The sequence below is a fragment of the Dermochelys coriacea genome, chromosome 4, assembly GCF_009764565.3.
Source record: "Dermochelys coriacea isolate rDerCor1 chromosome 4, rDerCor1.pri.v4, whole genome shotgun sequence".
NCBI classification, from domain to species: Eukaryota; Metazoa; Chordata; order Testudines; family Dermochelyidae; genus Dermochelys; species Dermochelys coriacea.
The window spans coordinates 60,638,799-60,661,769 of NC_050071.1; the positions used below are offsets into that span (position 1 = coordinate 60,638,799).

The 22,971-nt window shown below is 41.6% G+C and overlaps 1 protein-coding gene and 1 pseudogene across 10 annotated transcripts in view; both read right to left on the reverse strand.

The window, feature by feature from the left end:
* Positions 1 to 22,971, reverse strand: part of FBXW7 (F-box and WD repeat domain containing 7) — a 275,764-nt gene that overhangs the window by 145,812 nt on the left and 106,981 nt on the right. The gene's annotated exons all lie outside the window — the stretch shown is intronic.
* Positions 14,487 to 14,961, reverse strand: LOC119854517 (annotated as a pseudogene).

Genomic DNA, 22,971 nt, shown 5'->3' on the forward strand with positions numbered 1-22,971 from the left:
TGTAGCTAAGACAGTTATTGAAATCTCTGGATACATCAGCAAAGAAATAGTAAACTTAGGAGATGATTTTATTTACGTACACAGAAGTAGTGAAACTGTTATGGGAATGCTGTGTCCTATACTGGTGTTCAAACATCAAAAGGGATGTTGGAAACTTGAAATGTGTTCAAGAAAGTGCTACAAGAATGATTCAAAATTTGAATGCATGGCTTATAAATGAGCAATTGAGCTTCTTTAATCTACTTAGTTAAAGTAAAGAAAAGGTTAAGAGGTGCCAATTACAAACTACAAGGACCTAAATGGGGAAGAGATTTCTGATATTAGAGAGCTCTTTAATTTAGCATAAAAAGACATAATGAGATCCAATGGTTGGAAGTTGAAGATAGACAAATGCAGACTAGAAAGTACAATTTTTTTAACATGGACAAATGTAGACTAGAAAGTACAATTTTTTTTTTTTAAACAGTAAGGGCAATTAACCATTGGAACAACTTATTTAGAGATGTTGTGGATTCTCATTCACTTGAAGCTCTTTAAATCAAGTCTGGATAAACTAAGATATACAAACTTTTATTAAAGCTAATGTTTAAGATCAAGTTTACACAAGTTAAGAAGGAAGGTACTGTGCATCTGGGGTCAGGTTTGAGTTATGAGAGATAACAACTATCGGTTACAAGATTTACAAGATACATAGTCCATAACCAACATAGACCCAGATTGGGACGCAGGAGTTTTTAAAGTGCCAGTGAATAAATGATCTCCGGTATGCCACCCATTGAATGTATTTAGAGTCCAAGTCAGTCTTGATGTAGCGAATATGTACATGGGTGGGGTGCGTCCCTTGGTTTGTCAGGGAAGGAAGTGGGTTACTTTCCCTGACCGACGGTATCGTTTATTCATCCTAGTACTGACAGTGTCCCATGATGTGCTCCATGTAGATGTCTCTGGACCGCCTGATGGTGTTGGACACCATGAGCTGTCTCATGAGCCGGGCATAGTGCCGACCGACTCCGTACGCGCTCAGCACTGGTTCGTTGTGGGGGTCCCATGCACCCAGCGTTCCCACGACTGTGGTGTGGATCTGGACCTTGTAGCCCTGGGCTCTCAGGGTGTTGGCTGGCAGGGTGTATTTCAACACTTCCAAGCTCAGGCCTTAAGGAAGGCCGGGGACCCATTTTCGAACGGCACCGTGAGTCCACCATAAGGACCTCCTTTTCCACATTGGTCACGACAATGTCGGGTCGCAGTTGGCTGTCCGGTTCAGGGATGGCGGAGTCTCCGGTGATCTTCCGCAGATACGGCAGGATAGCTTTCATCAGCCAGTTCTGGGTGGCGTTGTGGCGGTGCACCAGGCTATGGATTGGTGCTGGCAACCACACAGGACATGGGACAGGGTCTCGTTGGGGTAGTCGCACTTCCTACAGTGTTTGTCCCAGTTTCGACGGCGGATGGCTCTGTTGAGGGGAACACAGTTGAGCTGGGTCCAATGGACGAACCACCAGTCGGCAAACCTGGTGAAGCTGCACCCGGGGAGAAAGTGGGTGCTGGTCACCTCGAACACCTGGCCCTGATCCGGCTTCCACTTGAGGTTCTCGGTGTAGTAGCAGCGGATGGCATCTTTCAGGGTCCTTTTCAGCATCTATCTGGCGGTCGGGGTGATGATGGGGTGCTTCGAGGTCTTGACGCACAGCACAAGTACTCCCAGCTCCGGGCGCTCCTCACACCACTTCCAGCAGCAGCCAGCCCTCTTTTCTAGACATCTCGAGGTGTTGCAGATGTGGGATCAGAGAGAGGACAGGTCTCCCCACTCTCTCCCAAACTCAGCCTCCAGGGAGCCGCTGAGGTAGGTGGCGACATCCTGCTCAGAGGGGGCCCTGGCGATGAATTTCCTGACCACGTCCCATCCGGCGCCATCCATGATGCTACTCACCGTCGGGTCCGGTCATGTCAGAAGGTGGAAGGTGTGGGTGATCACCGCCACATCGCACAGGTCGCCCAACCAAGGCACGTTGGTGCCGCCCTGCCTATGAGAAATATAGATGATATCAATGCTGGCCCTCTGGGAAAAGTAGAGCCATTTGCTCACCAGCTGCCTGATGGTGCTGTTAGCCTTGTTCAGAGGCACCCTGGCCATAGCCGATCCCTTGAGGACGAAGGAAATGCGGGGGGATCAGGAAGGTACTGACGGCATTAATCTTTTGCCAGGGCGTAAGCAGGGAGGAGTCGATTCGGCCGTGTCCCGCACGATCTCCATGATGTTATCTTCAGGGGTTTGTCAGATGCGGACTCCTGTGGGTGTGCCCAGGTGCTGGTATACCTCTCCCTCCTTGAGGGAGGCCTGTGTGCTCACCCTGGATCAGGAACCATGGCGCCGAGACCAGAGCCCTGGCGCCGCCGTCGACATGGAGGGAGGTGCACTTTTTGGGGATGATTTAAAAACTGGTCTTATTTAATTTTAATTAAATATTTTTTAAAAAATAAACCCACAAAAAAATCTGAAATTATGACAACCTATGTTAAGATTTAAACTTACTATAATCTATTACAAACATTTAAAATAAATTTTAAAAATACTAAGGAATATTGTTTTCTGCCAAACTTTTAAAGAAAATCAAACTACTAAGCTAGTGGAAGCCACTGCCTAAACATCTAGAACTAAAGTTGCTGAAGTGCTAAATCAGCTTTTTAAGCAGTAGACTCTTCTGCAGGTTCAGGAGAATATTTCCTTCAGATCAATTAATTCAACTACTTCAATTTAATGATCAATTCATTCAAAGTTCAGAAATTAACTGGGAGTTGTAAGAGGAAAACAAGCTTTCCTGCTTTTTCAATCTATGACTAAAAATTAGGGCCGAGACAATGAGATCAACTAGTCCTAAAATCCTGAAGGATATGGTGGTCAGAAACAAGCTTTCATTTTGCTAACTACAGATAGTACTTGCTTTGCTTAATAAATCAGTTAATTTTAAATGCAAAACATTTTTGTTCAACTTTTTTTCCCTTATGTATACAGCAAATTTAAGGCGGTTTAACTAATAAAAAATCGTTTTTTAAAAAAAGCTGCTTTTATATATTTTATTGAATTTCAATTTCCAACCAAAGAGCTTGATGCAAATGAATAAAAAATAATCTAGTAAATAACAAATACACCAATTTCTAACATAAAAAAATGTTTAAAAAGTAAGTATCTGAATCAAAAGTATGTTAAATATATAAATAGCTTAAATAAATGTATCAATATCCTCCTAATTAGTAAAAGTAGTATCAAATTTAGTGTGAAGGCCATAGTTAGCTGTAAATCAATATGTTTTAATAATTATCAACCTATGAGAATAAATCCTTTCTTTTTAGAAAATAAGTACAAATGCAAAGCAAGTTTAGAATCAATTATTTAACTTGCTTTTATTTAAACTAATTTACCCTGTTGCCAACATGCTTAAAAATTAGGGTCCTGAGGATTAAAGTTATGAGTACATAATCTGTGCATGCAATTACCACAGTCACATGTACAATAATGGTAATAGTAGTCACATTAGTCACAAATGACTGATAATATCTAGCTCTTATATAGCGTTTTTCTATCAGTAGATTTCAAACAGCACTACAAAGGAGGTCAGTATCATTATCCCAAAGGGGCATGACTATAGCTGGTCATAGTGGCACAATTATCTCAATTGTATGTGTAATATGGTCACTGCATGTTCAAATTATTTGACAGGTTCCAGAGTAGCAGCCGTGTTAGTCTGTATTCGCAAAAAGAAAAGGAGTACTTATGGTACCTTAGAGACTAACAAATTTATTTGAGCATAAGCTTTTGTGAGCTACAGCTCATTTCATTGGATGCACTCAGTGGAAAATACAATGGAGAGATTTATATACATACACAGAGAACATGAAACAATGGGTTTTATCATACACACTGTAAGGAGAGTGATCACTTAAGATAAGCTATTACCAGCAGAAGGCGGGGGGGGGGGGGGAGGAGGAGAAGAAAACCTTTTGTGGTGATAATCAAGGTGGGCCATTTCCAGCAGTTAACAAGAACGTCTGAGGAACGGGGGCGGGGGGGGGGGAGAAATAACATGGGGAAATAGTTTTACTTTGTGTAATGACCCATCCACTCCCAGTCTCTATTCAAGCCTAAGTTAATTGTATCCAGTTTGCAAATTAATTCCAATTCAGCAGTCTCTCGCTGGAGTTTGTTTTTGAAGTTTTTTTGTTGAAGAATAGCCACTCTTAGATCTGTAATCGAGTGACCAGAGAGACTGAAATTGTGGAAAAGCAGCATCACTTGCCCCATAACCTCAGCCGTGCGGAACATAATGCCATCCACAGCCTCAGAAACAACTCTGACATAATCAAAAAGGCTGACAAAGGAGGTGCTGTCGTCATCATGAATAGGTCGGAATATGAACAAGAGGCTAACTAGGCAGCTCTCCAACACCACTTTCTACAAGCCATTACTCTCTGATCCCACTGAGGGTTACCAAAAGAAACTACACCATTTGCTCAAGAAACTCCCTGAAAAAGTACAAGAACAAATCCGCACAGACACACTCCTGGAACCCCGACCTGGGGTATTCTATCTGCTACCCAAGATCCATAAATTTGGAAATCCTGGACGCCCCATCATCTCAGGCATTGGCACCCTGACAGCAGGATTGTCTGGCTATGCAGACTCCCTCCTCAGGCCCTACGCTACCAGCACTCCCAGGTGTCTTTGAGACACCGCTGACTTCCTGAGGAAACTATAATCCATCAGTGATCTTCCTGAAAACACCATCCTAGCCCCTATGGATGTAGAAGCCCTCTACATCAACATTCCACACAAAGATGGACTACAAGCTGTCAGGAACAGTATCCCTGATAATGTCACGGCAAACCTGGTGGCTGAACTTTGTGACTTTGTCCTCACCCATAATTATTCAGCGGCACTGCGATGGGTACCCGCATGGCCCCACAGAATGCCAACATTTTTATGGCTGACTTAGAACAACGCTTCCTCAGCTCTCGCCCCCTAATGCCCCTATTCTACTTGCGCTACATTGATGACATCTTCATCATGTGGACCCATAGAAAAGAAGCCCTTGAGGAATTCCACAAGGATTTCAACAATTTCCATCCCACCATCAACCTCAGCCGGGACCAGTCCGCACAAGAGAGCCACTTCCTGGACACTACAGTTCTAATTAGCGATGGTCACATAAACACCACCCTATACCAGAAACCTACTGACCGCTATTCCTACCTACATGCCTCCAGCTTTCACCCAGATCACACTACACGATCCATTGTCTACAGCCAAGCTCTATGATACAACCGCATTTGCTCCAACCCCTCAGACAGAGACAAACACCTACAAGATCTCTATCAAGCATTCTTACAACTACAATACCTACCTGCTGAAGTGAAGAAACAGACTGACAGAGCTAGAAAAGTACCCAGAAGTCACCTACTACAGGACAGGCTCAACAAAGAAAATAACAAAACGCTACTAGCCATCACCTTCAGCCCCTAACTAAAACCTCTCCAACGCATCATCAAGGATCTACAACCTATCCTGAAGGATGACCCATCACTCTCACAGATCTTGGGAGACAGGCCAGTCCTTGCTTACAGACAGCTCCCAACCTGAAGCAAATACTCACCAGCAACCACATACCACACAACAGAACCACTAACCCAGGAACCTATCCTTGCAACAAAGTCCGTTGCCAACTCTGTCCACATATCTATTCAGGGGACACCATCATAGGGCCTAATCACATCAGCCACACTATCAGAGCTCGTTCACCTACGCATCTACCAATGTAATATATGCCATCATGTGCCAGCAATGTCCCTCTGCCATGTACATTGGTCAAACTGGACAGTCTCTATGTAAAAGAATAAATGGACACAAATCAGATGTCAGGAATTATAACATTCAAAAACCGGTCGGAGAACATTTCAATCTCTCTGGTCACTCGATTACAGACCTAAGAGTGGCTATTCTTCAACAAAAAAACTTCAAAAACAGACTCCAAGAGAGACTGTTGAATTGGAATTAATTTGCAAACTGGATACAATTAACTTGGGCTTGAATAGAGACTGGGAGTGGATGGGTCATTACACAAATTAAAACTATTTCCCCATGTTATTCCCCCCTTCCGCCCCGTTCCTCAGACTTGTCAACTGCTGGAAATGGCCCACCTTGATTATCACCACAAAAGGTTTTCTTCCTCCTTCTCCCCCCCCCCCCGCTGGTAATAGCTCATCTTAAGTGATCACTCTCCTTACAGTGTGAATGATAAAACCCATTGTTTCATGTTCTCTGTGTGTGTGTAAATCTCCCCTCTGTATTTTCCACTGAATGCATCCGATGAAGTGAGCTGTAGCTCACGAAAGCTTATGCTCAAATAAATTTGTTAGTCTCTAAGGTGCCACAAGTACTCCTTTTCTTTTTGCAAATTATTTGAGTGCAATTCCAAAAGTCCAGAACAAGAATTTTTTAATTTGGGCTACACTGTTATTTATGGAGAACAAAAAGTTAATGTAAATATTGTTGAGACATTCTGTATGTGCCAGCACTGACCATGAAGAATCACATTACCATGTATTAAGAGACAGGCTGACAGGATTAAAACAATTAACGGAGGGAGCAAGAAAACAGAAACCACTGCAAACCATTATTCTATAAGCAACTTCTCTGTAATCTCTTTCTGGCCTTAATTCTTTTATTTAAACTAAAATGTAAAGAGCTTAAAACATTTTTCCAGAGTTTTTCCTTCTTTTTAAAAGATGAAATTCTTCACCGAATGCTTCTATTTACTACTTAGTTTTTTATACAGTGTGCTTTATATTTTTTACCCTAAACATATACAAAGACCGATTAATATTATTTACTTGTGGCACCTTAGAGACTAACAAATTTATTAGAGCATAAGCTTTCGTGAGCTACAGCTCACTTCATTGGATGCATCCGATGAAGTGAGCTGTAGCTCACGAAAGCTTATGCTCTAATAAATTTGTTAGTCTCTAAGGTGCCACAAGTACTCCTTTTCTTTTTGCGAATACAGACTAACACGGCTGCTACTCTGAAACCTGTAATATTATTTACTATTTCTACTGATAAAGTTTACTAGATGCTTTACAAGGAAATAGGAGTACCAGGTTCTTCCTCCAAAGAATTTATATTCCATCTAATTGACCATCTACACCTTTAGTTCTGTTTTCTTATATCCTATGGTTTACATAAGAACCTTTGATATAAAATTAGCAAAAACTCAAAGAAACAAGTTTCTTACAGAATTCTTGGAATCTTTTGTGCCTTACATAACAGGCATATCTTTCCTCTAGTTAGTATATATAATAGTAAGACAAAAGATGTCTAATAAATGCAAGCTGATGAAGAGAGAGAGAATTTGGGGAAACTGTGTGTGTGTGCGCGTGTGTGTATAATGTGTGTGTGTATTTTTATATATATACACATATATTAAAAGGATCCATAAAATAGCAAGCAGAGCACTGCCAAAAGGGAGAAATTACTTATCTCATACATACCTCATGGAATTCTGGTGCTCCAGGTCAAGATATGCTCATGTCCATGCACTCTTGATCAGAGATTTTCACCAGCAGTGCTCATGGGAGGTCTGTGCCTTCCCCCTAGACAAAGACATCCTCGTGCCCTGATATAAGGGTATGGAGGGGGCCGATGGAGGAGCGGGAATGCCTGAGGCTTTGTAACAATTTAAGATGTAGCTTGGAACCTGTTTGGATAATCTTTGAGTGGAAATTGTCTCTCCTTTCATACATTCTGCAACTGAGATGGAAAGCCTGCATGAAACCCTGATGTGCCTAGTCCTGTCTAAGTAAAAGGCAAGCATATGAAGGCTTGTTTCTTCTTTCCAAGAGTGAGGCGTGGGATAAAACATCAGTAGGTGATGTGAAATTATGAGGAAACTTTGGAAGGGAAGTAATGGTGAGGATGTAGTGAAGTAATGACTATGAGTGGAAAGGGGGCAAGGTACACTTGCCATTCTTTAAAACCTTTAAACTAAACTATAATCAAAACTTCTTGATTTAAATAAAAACCTTATCATTAACCAAGGTAACTGTTGCAGAAAATGCAGGCAGAAGCCCAGCAGCAGAGTGGGGGCTATCCTGTTTATTGCACTCAGTGTAGCATGTATGATTACCTGCCCTGTGGGCGGGTGGCGTATGTGTGCATTCAGTGCAAGGAGCTCCTGGCCCTCAGAGACCGTGTACGGGCTTTGAAGGCCAGGGTGGCGGAACTGGAGGAACTAAGGGAGGCAGAGAGGTATGCTGAAGAGGCTTTCCAGGACACTGTAGATTTGTCCCACCTCCGGTCAGACAGCCCCTACATTGTAAGGAGGATGAAAGGCCCAGAGAAGGAGAGCAATCAACGGGAACAGAGGGAAACTTTTCCATAATTGGGACCCTCCTTCCAGATATCCTCTCGCACTGAGGTTACCTCTCTGGGGGAGGGAACTCCAGTCATTAGGAAAAGGCAGGTGTTAGTAATGGGAGATTAGAGCATTAGAAACATAGATAGCTGGGTTTGTGATGACTGGGAGAACCGTATGGTGACTTGCCTGCCTGGTGCAAAAGTTGCGGATCTCTCAAGGCATCTAAATAGACTTATGTGTAGTGCTGGGGAGAAGCCGGTGGTTGTGGTACATGGAGGTACCAATGACACAGGGAAGGGTAGGAGAGACGTCCTGGAGGCTAAATTTAGGCTACTAGGAAAGAGACTGAAATCCAGGACCTCTATGGTGGCATTCTCAGAAATGCTTCCAGTTCCATGTGCAGGGCCAGGAAGGCAGGCAGAGCTTCAGAGTCTCAATGCGTGGATGAGACGATGGTGTAGAGAGATGGGGTTTAGATTTATTAGGAACTGAGGAAACTTTTGGGATAGGTTTCAGAGTAGCAGCCGTGTTAGTCTGTATTCGCAAAAAAGAAAAGGAGTACTAGTGGCAACTTAGAAACTAACAAATTTATTTGAGCATAAGCTTTCGTGAGCTACAGCTCACTGTAGCTCACGAAAGCTTATGCTCAAATAAATTTGTTAGTCTCTAAGGTGCCACTAGTACTCCTTTTCTTTTTTGGGATAGGGGAGCCTATACAGGAAGGATGGGCTCCATCTAAACCAAAGTGGATCCAGATTGCTGGCACTTAACATTAAAAAGGTTGCAGAGCAGTTTTTAAACTAAGAGATGGTGGAAAGCCGATTGCTGCAGAGGAGCACGTGGACCGGACAGAAACTTATCTTAGAGAAGAGTCTATTGATAGAGATTCTCTAGGTTTTAGTCAGAAGGAGAGGATGGAAGAGGATAAAGTATGGGCCAGATCAGATGAGAAACATTCACGTAAAGAATCTGACACATCAGAAAAGGGCAGACAAATAAACAGTGACAAGTTTTCAAGTGCTTGCACACAAATGCTAGAAGTCGAAATAGTAAGATGAGTGAACTAGAGTGCCTCGTGTTAAAGGAGGATATTGATATAATAGGCATCACAGAAAGCTGGTGGAGTGAGGACAATCAATGGGACACAATCATCCCAGGGTACAAAATATATCAGAAGGACAGAACAGGTCGTGCGGGAAGGGAAGGGGGGAGAGGAGTGGCACTATATGTGAAAGAAAATGTAGAATCAAATGAAATAAAAATCTTAAATGAATCCATATGTTCCATAGAATCTCTATGGATAGTAATTCCATGCTCTAATAAGAATATAACAGTAGGGATCTATTATCGACCACCTGACCAAGACAGTGATAGTGACAATGACATGCTAAGGGAGATTAGAGAGGCTATCAAAATAAAGAACTCAATAATAGTGGGGGATTTCAATTATCCCCACATTGACTGGAGAAGTGGACAGGAAGGGGTTGTTGCAAGGGGCTTACATGTGTATGTGCACAGGGTTGTTGCAGGGGTGTGAAGGTGGCAGGGAGGGGTTTGCACAAGGGAGCAGTGGGAAGAAGGGAGGTGACAGGCTGGGGGGGGCGCCTAGTCTGCCAAATGGCACCAGCCCTGCCCAACAGACCCCCTAGAAATCCCACGCCAACCCAACTCCCGCCGTTCTCCATCCCCTGACTGCCCCCCCAGAACCTCCACCCCCTCCAACCACTCCCTGCCCCTTATCCAACCCCTTCTCCCAGCCTCAGCCCCGGCCCAGGCCCCTTACCATGCTGCTCAGGTGCAAACCGGCTCCAGCTCACCACTGGATACATGTCACCTCAGGCCGAAATGCAGAGACAAAATTTCTCGATACTATAAATGACTGCTTCTTGGAGCAGCTGGTACAGGAACGCACAAGGGGAGAGGCAACTCTTGATCTAGTCCCGAGTGGAGCGCAGGATCTGGTCCAAGAGGTAACTATAATAGGACCGCTTGGAAATATTGACCATAATATAACAACATTTAACATTCCTGTGGTGGGAAGAACACCTCAACAGCCCAACACTGTGGCATTTAATTTCAGAAAGGGGAACTATTCAAAAATGAGGTCAGTGAAATAGAAATTAAAAGGTACAGTGACTAGAGTGAAATCCCTGCAAGCTGCATGGACACTTTTCAAAGACACCATAATAGAGGCTCAACTTAAACGTATACCCCTAATTAAAAAAACACAGTAAAAGAACTAAAAAAGAGCTAGCGTGACCTAATCATGTAAAAGAAGCAGTGAGAGATTAAAAAAAGTATCTTTTACAAAGTGGAAGTCAAATCCTAGTGAGGTAAATAGAAAGGAGCATAAACACTGCCAAATTAAATGTAAAAATGTAATAAGAAAAGCCAAAAAGGAGTTCTGAAGAACAGCTAGCCAAAAACTCAAAAGGTACTAACAAAATGTTTTTTAATACTTCAGAAGCAGGAAGCCTGCTAAACAACCAGTGGGGTCCCTGGACGATCGAGAGACAAAAGGAGCACTTAAAGACGATAAAGTCATCGCAGAGAAACTAAATGAATTCTTTGCTTCTGTCTTCATGGCTGAGGATGTTAGGGAGATTCCCAAACCTGAGCCATTCTCTGTAGGTGACAAATCTGAGAAATTGTCACAGATAGAAGTGTCACTAGAGGAGGTTTTGGAATTAATTGAGAAACTTAACAGTAACAAGTCACCGGGACCAGATGGCATTCACCCAAGAGTTCTGAAAAAACTCAAATGTGAAATTGCGGAACTATTAACTGGGGTTTGTAACCTGTCCTTTAAATCAGCTACTGTACCCAATGACTGGAAGATAGCTAATGTAACGCCAACATTTAAGAAGGGCTCTAGAGGTGATCCTGGCAATTACAGACTGGTAAGTCTAACGTCAGTACTGGGCAAATTAGTTGAAACAATAGTAAAGAATAAAATTGTCAGACACATAGAACAACATAAATTGTTGTGCAAAAGTCAACAAGGTTTCTGTAACAGGAGATCATGTCTTACTAATCTATTAGAGTTCTTTGAGGGAGGTCAAAAAAACATGTGGACAAGGGGGATCCAGTGGACATAGTGTACTTAGATTTCCAGAAAGTCTTTAACAAGGCCCCTCACCGAAGGCTCTTACGTAAATTAAGTTGTCATGGGATAAGAGGGAAGATCCTTTCAAGGATTGAGAACAGGTTAAAAGACAGGAAACAAAGGGCAGGAATAAATGGTAAATTTTCAGAATGGAGAGGGGTAACTAGTGGTGTTCCCCAAGGATCAGTCCTAGGAACAAGCCTATTCAACTTATTCATAAATGATCTGGAGAAAGGGGTAAACAGTGAAGTGGCAAAGTTTGCAGACGATATTAAACTGCTCAAGATAGTTAAGACCAAAGCATACTGTGAAGAACTTCAAAAAGATCTCACAAAACTAAGTGACTGGGCAACAAAATGGCAAATGAAATTTAATGTGGATAAATGTAAAGTAATGCACATTGGAAAAAATAAACCCAACTATACATACAATATGATGGGGGATAACTTAGCTATAACTAATCAGTAGAATGATCTTGGAGTCATCCTGGATAGTTCTCTGAAGACGTCCACGCAATGTGCAGCGGCAGTCAAAAATGCAAACGGGATGTTAGGAATCATTAAAAAAGGGATAGAGAATAAAAGACGGAGAATATCTTATCAACCTTATATAAATCCATGGTACGCCCACATCTTGAATACTGCGTACAGATGAGGTACCCTCATCTCAAAAAAGATATACTGGCATTACAAAAAAGTTTCAGAAAAGGGCAACTAAAATGATTAGGGGTTTGGAATGGGTCCCATATGAGGAGAGATTAAAGAGGCTAGGACTTTTCACCTTGGAAAAGAGGAGACTAAGGGGGGATATGATAGAGGTATATAAAATCATGAATGGTGTGAAGAATGGGATGGGGAAAAGTTATTTACTTGTTCCCATAATATAAGAACTAGGGGCCACCAAATGAAATTAATCAGTAGCAGGTTTAAAACAAATAAAAGGAAGTTCTTCTTCACTCAGCGCACAGTCAACCTGTGGAACTCCTTGCCTGAGGAGGTTATGGACTATAACAGGGTTTAAAAGAGAACTGGATAAATTCATGGAGGTTAAGTCCATTAATGGCCATTATCCAGGATGGGTAAGGAATGGTGTCCCTAACCTCTGTTTGTCAGAGGGTGGAGATGGATGGCAGGAGAGAGATCACTTGATCATTACCTGTTAGGTTCACTCCCTCTGGGGCACCTGGCATTGGCCACTGTCGGTAGACAGGATACTGAGCTGGATGGACCTTTGGTCTGACCCAGTATGGCTGTTCTTATGTATGCACTTTGCATTGGATGGAGTTAAAGAGAGAGATATCTGTGGATGACCCCAGGCAAGACATACCTTTTGAAAATCCTTATTGCTCAGCTCGCACTGAATCCACCACTGTGATCTTTAATCTCAGTAGACAAATCGCTGAAATCTGTGTGCAGTATGATATGCACCAAATTCCATAGTTTTCTGGCTTTAGTGCATAAGGACTGGGATCTTGCTTCTCCTTGACGATTGATACAATATACCATTGTCCTGATGAGGTGGCACCTAATGCGTATGGAGAAGTGGTAGGAAGTGTATCAAATTGCTCTGAGCTCTAATATGTTGATATGGAAGATAGCCTCTTTAGGGATCCATCTTTCCCAAGTTCTGAGGTGTTGGGAGTGTACGCAGGGGCCTGACCACCCCCTCTTCCCCCCACTCCTCCCTAGGCCTGGTTCCGAGGGGACAAGTGAGCCTTAAATGTGCTGGAGGGAGAGGAGACTTCGGCTCACTTGGCCCTGTCCCCAGCAGCCGGGCCCGGACGGGGAGCAGAATCATAGAATCATAGAATATTAGGGTTGGAAGAGACCACAGGAGGCTATCCAGTCCAATCCCCTGCTCAAAGCAGGACCAACACCCACTAAATCATCCCAGCCAGGACTTTGCCAATTCCACCACTTCCCTAGGTAACCCATTCCAGTGCTTCACCACCCACCTAGTGAAGCAGTGTTTCCTAATATACAACCTAGACCTCGCCCTCTGCAACTTGAGACCATTGCTCCTTGTTCGGTCATCTGCCACCACTGAGAACAGCCAAACTCCATCCTCTTTGGAACCCCCCTTCAGGTAGTTGAAGGCTGCTATCAAATCTCCCCTCACTCTTCTCTTCTGTAGACTAAATAACCCTGGTTCCCTCAGCCTCTCCTCAGAAGTCATGTGCCCCAGCCCCCAATCATTTTTGTTGCCCTCCATTGGACTCTCTCCAATTTGTTCACATCCCTCGAGTAGTAGGGGGACCAAAACTGGACGCAATACTCCAGGTGTGGTCTCATCAGTGCCGAGTAGAGGGGGAATAATCACTTCCCTCGATCTGCTGGCAATGTCCCTATTAATGCAGCCCAATATGCCGTCGGCCTTCTTGGCAACAAGGGCACACTGCTGACTCGTATCCAGCTTCTTGTCCACTGTAATCCCCAGGTCCTTTTCTGCAGAACTGCCGCTTAGCCATTTGGTCCCCAGCAGGTGCTTGGGATTCTTCCTTCCTAAGTGCAGGACTCTGCACACGTCCTTGTTGAACCTCATCAAATTTCTTTTGGCCCAAGCCTCCAATTTGTCTAGGTCACTCTGGACCCTATCCTTACCCTCCAGTGTATCTACCTCTCTCCCCCAGTTTAGTGTCATCTGCGAGCTTGCTTGATGATTAATCCCATCATCCAGATCATTAATGAAGATGTTGAACAAAACCGGCCTCAGAACCAACCCTGGGGCACTCAGCTTGATACCAGCTGCCAACTAGACATCGAGCTGTTGATCACTACCCATTGAGCCCAACAGTCTAGCCAGCTTTCTATCCACCTTACAGTCCGTTCATCCAGTCCATACTTTTTTTAATGTGCTTGCACGAATACTGTGGGAGACTGTATCAAAAGCTTTGCTAAAGTTAAGATATATCACGTCCACCGCTTTTCCCCATATCCACAGTGCCAGTTATCGCCTCTTTTTTTTTTTTTTGGTATTTTGTCCAAAATTTATGGACAGTCAGATGGCTGAGGCTACAGGGACAGTATGAAAGTCATGTTCTCCCCTCACATTCTAGAGACGTGTTTAAAGTCTTCTGAGCACATCTTGACACTTAATGTTGCTCTGTGGCTGAAACCCATGCTCTTGAACCATCTGTATTTCTCTGTGCAGCCAACTGCGCAGGTAGTCCCGCCCATCTCAGACACACTTTAGTTTAGTGCTGCTTTCGTCTGAAGGAGCATCCTTCTGTAAGCCTTGCCCTTCCTGCAGTGGGCTGTCACAGCACAGTTGAGCAGCCAACACACAGAACTACAGTCTGAGCATGGCTGAATACAGTGGTGATTTTACAGCAACCTGGACACTTCACGTCAATGAAATAGGAATTTGGTCTCTGGACCAGATGCTTCTTCTTGTGTTTCCACTTCTCCTCCTCAGGGAGGGATGCTGCAGGTCTTTCGCCAGAGGCATGTTCGCTTGGAGATAGAAGGCAATCAGGTTGGTCACGCATGATTTGCCCTTGGAGAATCCATGTTGACTGTTCCTGATAACCTTCACCTCCAACTGCTTCAAAATGGATTCCTTGAGGACCTGCTCCATGATTTTGCCAGAAGCTGCCACCTCCCCAGCCAGGCTCTCTCAGGAAGCTGCTATGCTGTACAGAGCAGCGACCCACAGCGACTGGCATGAGAAGCGGCTGGTCCCCACCTTTTCCACTCGCCACCCAGGCCAGGCTGCCAGGGACTGGATCCAACCATCCTGGGGGACAGAGCCCTTCTTCCTCACCCCCAGCAGGCCAATCTTGGGAAGCACTTGACTCCACATCCTCCCCTCCTCCCCCCGCACGCATCCCCTCTGCCCACAATGGTAAATAGGTTGAGAACCACTGATTTATGCATTTGGTACTAGGGACAAAGCTCCTCTGAAGCACAAGCTATAAGATATCAATATTTACAAAGCTGCACGAACAGCCAGTCAATAACGTTAACAGATCTAAAGCTAAATATACAACACAAAAGGTTATGTAGCCCAACGCACTTGTAACATATTAATATCTTATCATAAGTAACAGTCATTACTTCATTTAGTTTCTAAAGTTTTCAGCTTTTTTTTTTTTAAATCAGCATGTCAAATACTGGTTTACTATACAGATCAAGAATGTCCTAGTAGATGGGCAAATTCTTGTATTTTAATTGCCCCCCTACTCCTACTACGAAATAACAGCCAGAAAAGTTTGCCATGGAATCACCACGAGCACCTTCCAGCTGAGGATCTCAAAGTGATTTACAAACAATAATAATTGAATTTCAAAAGAGTCCTGGAAACAGTATGTGCGCACATGCACGTGTGCATGTAAAAATAGTTTATCACTAGCATCAAAATAACTGGGGAAAAGCTGAAATATAGCATGAAAAGTTGACAATGAAATTTAGCAGAGTTATAAGATGGGGGCTGGGAGGGAGAGTAAGAATAAGGAGTGGGAGTGAACATCACTTTGTACATTTTACCAGAGGTTTGAAGGAGAGGTAGGCTGCACACATTGCACATGCTCAGCCCCCTGCCTTGTTCCCCTGAGCATCCTCTGTCCGTGCAGCTATTTCATTTTTTATAAAGGGTATATACTAGTCCAGTGGCCAAATTCATGCTTTATAAATTGTGCAGCCTGGCATATTCAGTGAAGATTTTGTATAGTACATGCTGAAGAATAATCCGCAGATCCCTTCTTCTAAAAATGCACCTTCAACAATGGAATTAAATTTTAGAGCTGGCTCTCTGAAAGCTAATCTATGAACCTGTAAAATGTGTCTGCCTCAACACTTCAAAATCCACCTGCAAGATCTCCAGCCTCTTCTTTAAAAAAAATAAAAAAATAAAAAAAATACAAGCTGGGGGTAGAGGGGTGGAATAGTAAGGAGAACTACAGGATAAACTTTCATGAACCTTGCCTATCAATACACCTCATATGTTATTCAAAAACAGCAGAAACCATTGACATTCCTCTGGTTTTAGTGATTTAACATTTGGCTTAAATTAAGGATTCTACAGACTACTTCAGAAGAGAGAAATCAACTCATGGGCATCCAAACTCCCCCAACTCCTCTCAACATACAAAGAATCAAACTGTAAGGAGAATAAAGTGGTTTATTCTGTGCATCACCAGGAAATGCATCACAGAATGTTCTGACGTACATCATCATCTGGTGAATAGGTCTAAAGTTTGACCTCATAAACAACAAGACACTTGTTGAAAAAAGCATGCAAAATTGCCAAGTGTGAAAATAAATGAAGTCCAAACTCCTGTCCAACAGCCTAGCCCTGACCCTGCCCAAGCCACAGTGAAACCCCCTCAAGTAGGCCGCCAGAGAAGTGGAAATTATTGGAATTATAATGTATTTAATATGTTTAAAGTGATACCGCTAACCTCGTTTTGGTGACAGAAATAGTCCAGTAGTTAGGATATTAGCCTATGACTTGGAAAATTTGGGTTCAAGTTTCTGCTTTACCACAAACTTCTTATGTGACTTCAGGCAAGCCACTTAACATCCTAGGCCAGGGTTTTAAAGGTATTTAGGGACCAAAACATGATGATAACCCCAGTAGGCACCTTTCAAAAGCACACAATTGCCTAACTCATTGATTTCAATGGGATTTAGGCACCTATCTTCATCTTTAGACACCTAAATACTTCTAAAATATGGCCCTCTGTGCCTCTGTTCTCCATCTGTACAATGGGGGTACTAGTACTTCCCTACCTCACAGAGATATTGTGAAGATGCGTAAGAGAGTGAGATGCATGAAAGATACTGCAATAATGAGGGCGATATATGCATCTAAGACAAGACACTGACTCAAGACATGGAATAGGAATTATTTAACTGAAAAATCATCACCCAGGAAGAGATGCAGGAACAATAGCTGCAAGAGACTGAATATAGATATACAGTCTGTGATTTAAAAACCTGGAACCAGGGCCAGGCTTACAGAGATTGCCAGAGTTCAGTTCTACTTACAGTCCTCAGGAAGTCTGCGTATATTGTACTAGAGTACTAGAGATCTGAATCTGGTTAATTGTGATTGTGTGACTGGAAATTGCTTATAAAATTGCCATATACTAGCCAGATGATGAGAGTGAATGAACTGACAGCCCTACTTCCCCCTTTAAGGCTGTCAAAAGAAACCTAGCTAGATAACTTGGGCCTGCTCTACACACAGTTTTTGTACTGGTACCACCTCCCATCCCCATCTCCGTATGGATGAGGTTACTGTTGGTTATACCAGTATAGCTATTCCTGTGCAGGACTGGCCTGTACCAGTATACAGCACCTTTATACTGATCTAACAGCATCCACAATAAAGGAATTGTACTAGTATAACTATAATGGTATATTATTTGCTATTCTTCTTGTGTGGAGACAAATACTTGCTTTACTATTTCCATCATCATAGAGCCCTCAGTAGGAGTGTTACATCACTTGTAGCTTGTTCAGAATGTAGCCATGATTCAACTGAGGTCAGCAAGACAGCAAAACCCTAGAGAGAGAAAAAAACTTCCCCCTTCTCTTGTTCTTATTTCTAGCTGGAGCCAAATTCATTCAAATTGCACAACGCAATGTCTACACTAGCCCCATGTCGATGCATGGATGTCGACACAAGCGCTACGCTTCTCGCGGAGCTGGAGTACAGAAGTTGACTTTACAAGTCCTTTAGGTCCATGGAAGGGACTCAGTAGTGTAGACAAATACATGATTAACTCAACCTAATATGGCTTATGTTGAACTAACTATGTAGTGTAGACCAGGCCTAAGCCTACTTAACTGGGTTGGTATAGTATAATACTGAAAGGAGGTGGGAGGACTAAGCTAAATTAATCAGATTCTGTCTGAGCTTGAAATTACTTTTGTGAGGTTCAACACTATCAAGCAAAGAAAAACACAGCAAAGAAAAACCCGTGGCTGGCCTGTATCAACTGACTCAGGCTCGTGGAGCTCAGGCTGCGGGGCTGTTTCATTCCTGTGTAGACTTCCAGACTCTGGGATCCTCCCTACTTGCTATGCCCTATAGCCTGGGCTCCAGCCTGAGCCCAGAAATCTACAATTCAATAAAACAGCCCCACAACTCAAGCCCCACATGCCCAAGTCAGCACAAGCCAGACACACGTGTCTAGTTGCTGTGTAGACATACTCGGGGGATCCGCTTTCATAGTCCATAGCAAGTAAGCTGGCAGCATGGCCAAATGCTTACAGGACAGCAACTATGCACAAAATCTTTTCTATTAGTTCTAAACATTTTTCCCCTGATTTTCTCCATGACAATATTTTATATGTAAGCAGGCTTATCAGTACTCATCAATGGTAGATGACTCACATAATGATAAAACATAGCACTTCAAAATAACTACCCCATTACTTTTTCTAAATATGAACAAAATGCTTTAAGTCAAAGATGCATAAATATTCTTCACTGAAGACATTTCTCACTTCTATTTTTTTTTTTAATACATTACCGGTCAAAGCAAAATCAACATTCAAGATCATAGTATTTCAGAGTTTTTATTCTCTGGGTAAATGATGCACATAGAATATATGTATATCATTTACCCACACAATAAAAACTCTGAAATACTATGACATTGAATGTTGATTTGACTGGTAATAAAGCCTTGTAATACTACTTGGAAAATAAAAAACTTCTGCAGATTTACTGTAAACAATTTTTAAAACTTTACATATGAACCTCAAAATACCCAGAGAAAAGAACATTTTAGAATATGCTTACAAAATATAATTTAACTCAGTCATTTACAAAAATTACACAAGTGCAAAAAAAAGCAATAAACTTAATCTACAGAAGTTATAATGGAAATGGCGATAGCACAATATTATAACATCAGTGGATGAGGGGACAAACCTCAGGCTCCATTATAACATGGATCTAATTCCTGTTAGATATGTGGATTTGCTATAGCTAACTTCTATTAAAGGAATTAGATCCATGCTATAATGGAACCTGAGGTTTCTCCCCTCAAGACTAACTGCTGGCAACTACTTCATCTACATGCATAATGAACTACAAAATGATCAAGATATCACGAATTTTCAAAGAAAAAAATTACTTGTAATTCTTGTTTCGTGAAGATATAATAAATTAACACTGAAGAAGAAGTTAGGAGTGAATGCCAAAGAATTAGGGGTGCCTGCTGCAGAATTTGGTCCCATTTTGTTGTGCTGTACTTAGGACCCACTCATTGATTTTTCTCAAAAGCATGTTGCATTGATTAAGATTATAACTGATTAGACAAAGGCCAGAACTTCTACAATCTCCTATAAGATGCAAGAAAAAGACCATATACAATAAGAGCAAAGGGTATGAATGAATAGGTCTTTTATATGCCAATTGTGAACATTACATTCCTTAAATGAAAGTGGGTAGAATCACTGGCACACATCAATGTGAAGGTACATTCGAGTCAATCAAAGAAAATTGCACTTTGGCTTGTTTGTTTTGTTTACTTTATTTATAATGTATAAATCGAAGTGAAAATGAACACAAAATCTCAACTTTAATCCAGAATAATATATCAAGTAAAACACAGAATCAGTCCCACAGCAGATATGGGGATATTTCAGAACGCTGCTTGTCATGAATCAATGGCTTTGAACCAATGGCTCACTGAATTGCTGAATAGACTTCACTCTCAGTCTTTATAAAAGGGACAACTCATGCCAATGAGGTTACCTGGGATTTAAGTAATCTGATAGATTTTCACAGATGGTCAAATTAAGGGCAGTTGAATGCACAGTTTATATGGTCAAAGCATTTTTAAAAAGCCTAACCAACTAGATGATTACATACTTCATTGAGTAACCATATTTTCATCCTTGTGTGTTCCATCCGCTTCACTCCATTTTTGTCTATGTACCCCATTTGTGTCATGACAAATCAAGATTTTACACTTTTCTGGGAAGCAACTGTCTTTACTTGCTTTGTGAGCTGTTTATAGTGTTTCTGGGATGCTCAGCTAATAACAGCAACAACAAAACAAGTAATAACACACCTGATGTCTAATGTATTGTTCCCAAAGTGTTAATGCCTCCCTACAATGGAGTTAGAAAATGAACTCATCCTAGCTTGCTCACACATTACATTGCTGTTGTATTATCATTTACTACTTGAACTAACAACACTCAGTGGTTGAAAGGCCCAAAGCATCACTCAAAGCACCAGTACCTTTACTGCAAGTTTTGCACCTATAGATTCTGAACATTTGAATAGAATAGTACTAGAGTTTGCTTCTCATGGTGTACATGTAAGTTTCAACTTCCACACACAGCCATCAGCTTACTTTCACATTCTGATATTTAATATGAAATCCCAATAGAAATGTTTTAGCCTGACCTCTATAATCCTTTCCCACTACTTCAAGTTAACTGCAATACTTTCTACCTATCTATACATCTACCTGCGTTACTAAACTTATTAGATTCTAGGGTTGAGATCATCAAGCAAGGCACAGTGAAGTACTACATTAAATAAAATTATGTAATTACTTGCTTGAAATTGTATGCATCTGCCTCCTGTTGGCTCCTTTTACTTTAATTAAGGTAATTATTTCCAAGTATTAGCACAGGAAAGTTTTGTGTTTGATGTGGAAAAAAGGGGGTTTGGAGAATGGATATGAAGAAGCTGTGTGACATACAGGATCAGAGAGAATATTCCAGATATACAAGGCAGCACTGGAGAAGGGCAGAACCACCATATGGAGAAGAGGCATGAAATGTAGAGTACATGGTACATCATAAGACCTAAGGAGGAGAGTAACAGGAGATAAATGATTAGAGGTACTATAGGCAGGGAAAGAACTGTGCAGCACTCATAGCCAAGAAAGTGCATTATTGATCTACTTTATTATGCAGAGTTTAGGAAAAGAGAACTCAGAAATAAATGTTCTAGCTAGTATAACACATTTTTATATTTAGTAACAGCTGCAACAGCAGGAATGGATACTTCATAACATTAGCACTCGATTGTTTATTTTGTTTCTAGATAAATTGGCTTTGTGCACACAAAAGAAAAGAACATGGTCCAATAAAGACCAATAATTCAATTCCCTAGTTTAATTATATTTAAAACTTCCTATACAGTGGGGGATAAGGGAAGTCCACTGAATGCATCCGATGAAGTGAGCTGTAGCTCACGAAAGCTTATGCTCAAATAAATTTGTTAGTCTCTAAGGTGCCACAAGTACTCCTTTTCTTTATAGTGTAACTGAATACTTAATTTATGCATGTAATTACCCCATATGGGAACACACATTAGGTATTTGCGTATAAAATTACCAAATAAAGGACAAGTGGAGTAGTGGATGACCCACATTATGTTTCTTCCCCACTGATACTAAATGCAACAGCAGCTTTGCTAATTAAACTTGAAGTCCTTCATAGACTATTCCTGCCTTAGCTATCATTTCTAATACAGTACCAAGACAATGACCTCAACCTTCATTCCACAAATTATTACATTCTTCCATATTTTTTTAAAAGTTTTCCAACAGGCACCTTTGCATTTTTCCCATGCCATTTCTCATTCATGAGAGCAGTTTTCTATAAATATCCAAAATCACCTCATTGTCCTCTCTCAAATCCTTCTCATATGTGAAGGCTACAAAAAAGCCCCAAGAAAACAACAAACAATACTTAGGAAGTTGGAATGCTACCACACTTCATCATGCTCATCAATATCATTTCATTATTTCTGTGTGCTCCCCATGTCTGCTTATTGTTTCTACCTGCTGCCTATAGTCTCATATTGGATTGTTAGCTCTTCTGGGGCAGAGATTGTCTATTTTATTAGATATTTATCTAGTATCTGGCACAATGGGGACCTGGCCTGCAGGATTAGCACAACAAAAATAATTAAATAAGAGCCATAATCTATCCCCAGCCTTCATACAAGCTTTCCATTGTCATCAGCAGGACACCCACTTTGTAATGCCAACCTAGTCAAAGGTCCAAGGTTTTGTAGGGCTGGTCCACAGATAAAGATGGATTCTTCTGAATTACTGGCCCTTGTGCTTCTTTTTAGGTTCATAATCTGCATGGTCCAATGAAGAAAAGATGCTCTAGTTTCAGTAATGTTAACAATTTAGGGTAAAGCAAGGAAACTAGAAACCAATAATTATAAAACTCTTCTCTGAGTAATGTTTTTCAAATTGCAAAATGGAATAGAATGAATGAATGAACAAATGAATGAATGAATGAATGATATCTATTTTCAGGTTTGGCATATCATGTTTCACAAAGTTTTAGGCTAATTTAAATATATTAGATCTGAAAATGTATAGTAATCCCACAACAGCAAGATATCTGCCAAATTAAACTTGCATTGCAGATCAGGGAAAGGTTGCAACTGGCAAAACAACAGAACGTTTGTCAGTACAGTAGGGTACACATTTTAATTTACAATTCATTCATGACTGGTATT